The sequence below is a fragment of the Trichosurus vulpecula genome, chromosome 1, assembly GCF_011100635.1.
Source record: "Trichosurus vulpecula isolate mTriVul1 chromosome 1, mTriVul1.pri, whole genome shotgun sequence".
Taxonomy (NCBI): domain Eukaryota; kingdom Metazoa; phylum Chordata; class Mammalia; order Diprotodontia; family Phalangeridae; genus Trichosurus; species Trichosurus vulpecula.
The window spans coordinates 496,250,518-496,255,817 of NC_050573.1; positions in this window are offsets into that span (position 1 = coordinate 496,250,518).

The window sequence follows — 5,300 nt, forward strand, 5'->3', positions numbered from 1 at the left end:
TGTTCATAAATTGTACCCCCATGTTTTATTCTTTCCCTGAAAAGCAGGTCTGTTCCCCAAAGCAGTGATGCATATCACTTGGCAACAGGGGACATCCATGGTTTGTATCCCAAGATACCTGTGAATTCCTGGGTCTGCAAGAGAGGCAGGAAACCACCTGGACATGGATCAGTTTCTCTGAGGTGAAGTACATTAGAAGGATGCACAGATTCCATTTGAGTCTCCTAGTTTCCACCTCTTCCATCATCAAAACTGTCCTTGGGCTTTCTAAGCAGGAAATGTGACTAACTAACATAAGCTTTACCTTCTGTTCCTTCCACTAGTCCTTGACCAGTGAGATGGACAAAAGATGGCAGAGGAGAAAGGGAGGAGAAAGACAACACACTGGAGGAGCTACAGTCTGGTTGATAAGGCATCTCTGTGGCTCAATGGCCTGAGCGTTGGGCTTAGAGTCAAGAAGATCTGAGTTCAAATTGGCCACAAACTCTTACAAACCGTGGGGTTCTGCACAGCACTTAATATCTCTGTGCCTCAGTTTTCACATCTGTAAAGCAGGAATAACAGCAGTATCTAACCGCCAGGGTGGTTGTGAGAATAAAATAAAATTTGAGAAGTGTTTTATAAACCTTAAAGTATTATACAAATGCAAGCTATCATTATTTTTGATCCTCCTCTAAGTCAGAGATATCAAACATGTTAAGCCTAGCAAAGCAGCCAAATTAAAGTGTGATTGGGAAATGTTTAACAAAATAAATAAAAATGCAATAAAATATAGATAGTGTTAATATGTGGTTTTCTAAATCAATATGTGGCTGGCAAGGATCCTGAAATACTGTTTCAGGCCACTCTCACCCTCTTTCCCCTCTACCCCCCCACCCTATTTCTGTTAGAGTTGGACAGCACTAATCTAGATTTCCAATGGGTGACTCCTCCACTTTTCTTTTTTTTTTTAGTATTTGGAGGCATAGGGAAAATACTGATTCATTTCCACAGGTGAACTGAAGGTAAAAGAGGCAAATTTCAAAGTACTTATTATGAGGCAAAAGAGCCCTAAGACAGCTTAGCAAAAGATATAGAAAGTAATAAAAATGAATTCAGAGTTTGTGTTTTTGACACCGACATGGTGGACTATTTGCCTGACTCCTAAAAATGTCTGACTGCAGCTGGTATGTATTCAGAGCCATCATTCTGGCAATTTTCAATTGGCCGGGCAAATTTCTTCATTGGCACCTTGGTCTAGTTAACAGTGGCTGCCGGATTAATGCTAGTAATAATAGCTGGCAATTATAGAACTTTAAGGTTTATAAAACTCTTTACATTCATTATCTCATTTGATCCCCACTGCAACCCTATGAAGTAGATACTGTAGGCATCATTATCCCCGTATTACAAATGAGAAAACCAAGGCTTACAGAGGTGAGGTCACATGGTCACAAAGTTAGCATCAGTTAAGATTTGAACTCAAGCCTTTGTTGACTCCAGGTTCAAAGTTCTTAGCCCTATACCTTCCTACTTTTTTCATGTTAACATTTATCTCATGCTTTACAAAGTACTTTGCATGGTTTATCTCATGCAATCTTCATAATAACCCTGGAAAGTTAATGCTAGTATTATCCCTACTTTACACATTCAAGAAAACTGAGGCTCCAAGAGGTAAGTGGCTTACATAGGGTCACACAACTGGTGAGTATCTGAGGCGGGATTTGAACTCAGGTCTTTCTGGCTCCAAGTCCAGCATTTTGTCTATTGTATCACTTAGCACCTACATAAGAACAAAAACAATACCTCCCTGTAGCTTTTTAATGCTGTATAGTTCATTAATAACTATAGCTTTGTTGCTATGGCCTTCCTACACTCGTATGTCACCAGATAGGAATATTTAATATTTTCAACCTTTATTGATTCCGTGGAGTTCTTTTTCCATCATCCTCTTCACTGCTTGAGTCTTTCCTCATCTTCAAAGATTCTATATTTCTCTTCAAACCCAGAGGCAGTTTCCTTCCAAAATTATTCTTTCAATCAACAGAAGTTAGTAGTGAGTGGAATGAGTCCATAGACTTTGATCCCCCAGGCAAAAGAAAATAGAGTTCAGACTCTCCAAACACAGTCCCATTTGGCTTCTCCAGATGGACTCAACCTTTACCTCCCTTTATAAAGCCTGTAATGCACATACGACCTGAAGAGCTCTGTTCTGAAGTAAGAGAAAACATATTTTTAAAATGAAACATCAAAAATACTTAACTAGGATGTGACCAGATCACATTGAAAGTGTTCCTTCATAAGAACTGTTTGTTTTTGACTTTTGGTAATGGTTAGAATTTTACTGACACAACTACTTAAAAGTTCTTTTGAGTTCTCATAGCTATTAAAGATTTTTTTTTGTTTAATGAAGAGAGGACTAGCTTAGGTAGGAAATAGGTTATTGGTTACCATTTCTCTTCTATGGGGAAAGTTGCTTTTCCCTGCATTCATCAACTCCACAAGCCTTCCAAAGATTTCCCACCACTGCCACAGAGTCAGCAGCAGCTCTGTCCTACCACTGGACTTCCCTGACTCTGAAAGAGAGAGTGAGGCTATTGACTTTGTGCAACCCTGCTCACTTAAATCCAATTCACGTGCAAGTCAACCCATGACCCTGTGATGCCATTGGTCCATAGATGACAGAGATAGAAGTGAACCTGTTCTGACCCCTTCATTTTACAGATGGGGAAACTGAGGCCCATGGAGGTAAGTGACTCACCCAAGGTCTACCAGGTTCTAGAGCCAGGATTCTAACTCAAAAGCCACACATGTATAGAGATAGGAGGCAGTCCCTATAATTGTTCAAGCAGAAAAAATTCTGGCAGAGACAGATGTATTATAAATGCCAATAAAATCCATTTCTATCTTCCCCTTAAAGAAGTTATGAGCAGGGATTGGCTTATCCCTCCAAACACACACGATATTCACAAAAATGGTCTATTTTTTAGACCATGTGGAGAGAGTTTGGGGGAGAGAAAAGAGTTGGCTTTTTTTTAATTCATTATAATGTTAGGAACCATATGATCCTCCATTGAAGTGCCACTCTGATGCTTTGCCTGGGGTTTCAAACTCTATGCTTGCAGAATACAAATTCTGGTCTGGGATACCAAACTAGAAATGCTTAGAGGATGTACTTTACAGCGAACTCCATATTTGCTGTGTGAGGACTAGCCTAGCTAAGACCAGAGAGGTTCATCACCAGGTTTACTGAAGGATAATAAAATTTCCAATTATAACAACCCTAGAAAAGTGTCTACAAGTTACAGAGGGGTCAGTCAGTCAACAAGCATTTAAGCACTTAGTATGTGCCAGGCTGTGTTCTAAACAATGAGGATATTGTGACTGTATCCCTGACCATCACCAATCATCCTGACCTAAGTCTTGCCCTTGGACTCTGGTGCCTCTGGAGGACAGAGTGAAGTGGATGACTTCCTGCAGCACTGCCTTACTTAAAGCCACTCTACTTGCAAGTCAAGTCATCATCCTCGTGATGTCATTGATCCCCTTGGAGAACAAAGGACAAACGACAACATCAAATAATATCATAATAACCCCAATAGCACTCCTATCTCTCTAAATGAAGAATCAATCAATCAACAAATATCTATTAAGCATCTGCTCTGTGCTAGACACTATGTTAAACACGGAGAATCTAAGAAGAGGCAAAGCCCCAAGGAAGCTCAAGAGTGCCAGGCCTGGAGTCAGGAAGACTCATCTGACTGAGTTCAAATCCAACTTCAGACACTTACTAGCTCTGTGACCTTGTGCAAGTCATTTAACCCTCTTAGCCTCAGTTTCCTCATCTGTAAAATGAGTTGGAGAAGAAAATACCACTCTGGTGTCTTTGCTAAGAAAATCCCAAATAGGGTCATGAAGAGTTGGACATAGCTGAAACAACTGAATGACAAAAATGGCCAGAAATCCAGCCAACAAGCCACCAAGCCTCCAGGAGTTTTCTCACCCTCTTCTAGTTTGAATTAGCACCACTCCCCAGATCCAGTCTCCACACTCTCTTCCCCCAATGCCTTATCCTGTTAGATCCAGAAAAGAGCTCCATCAAAACCCACTACCAGATTTGGCTCATTTGACAGAGGGTACCATATTCCTTCCAGGGCCCTAGCAGAGCACCTAACTCCATCCAGGACCCCAGTGCACTACCATGTATGTGCCTTCCCTAACAGCTCCTTTATTTTCTGACTGCTGCCCTTCAATAAAGCTGGCTCACTTTACTTACTTGTTGGAAGCTCCATGCTTTCTTGTACTGGGTTTTCAGGTTTCCGATCCCTCCTGAGACTGTAATAAGAACAAATATAAAGAAAGACAAAAACACAGTCCCTGCCTTCAAGGACCTCATAGTCTCAAGGAGGAGACAACACATGAACAACTAAGCGTATACAGAAGATATAGTCAGTGTATGTGAGAAGTAAACCCAGAAGGAAGCTATCCCATCCAACATCAGTGAAACCGCATATCCTTGAATGATTGAAATAAGTAAAAAAAAAAAAAAATTTCACATGGTCTTAGGAAAAATGAATAGAGGCAAATAGTGGCTTAGGAAAAAATGTGACTTCCAAATTTCAGGGGTTTAGTTCAGGTGTCTGCCTTTTAACTCTCTAAGCACATACAATTAGGGGACATAAAAGGCACTGGAGACAGTGGTTCATTCTGATTAGAAAAAAGAGGAGAGTAAAAAAGGAAACAAGCATTTATTAAGTATGTACTTTATGCTGGGCATAGTGCTAAGTGTGTTACAAATATTAGCTCACTTGATCCTCACAATAACCCTGGGAAATAGGTGCCATATTTTATCCCAGTTTTTCAGTTGAGGAAACCAAGGCAAACAGCTAGTAAGTGCCTAAGGTCACATTTTACCTTAGTTCTTCCTAACTCCAGGCCCTGCTCTATATACTGGAGAAAAGTACATAGGCAGTAAGACAAGGTAGATAAGGAAAATAGAGTTCTATAAGAAAGGGTGATAGGAAAAGGGGATGAAGAGCAGCATAACAATCTTAAAGAATGTAAGATGTTGGCTTTTATTTTTCAGCATATCATGGATAATGCAGTGAAATATGCCCAGGAAAGCGTGGTTTTTGTACCTTTGTCCATTAGGTTTTGTCATCTAGAACCAAAGCAGGGATTCTTAAACTTTTTACCACTCCAGACTCCTTTTCACTCAGCAGTGTTTGTTGGCACTGAGTAGCCTGACGGCATGTGTGGTGCAAAGTGCGCGTGCTTTGTGTTCATAACCAAGGGTGCGGTGAAGTTGCACGATGCAACAT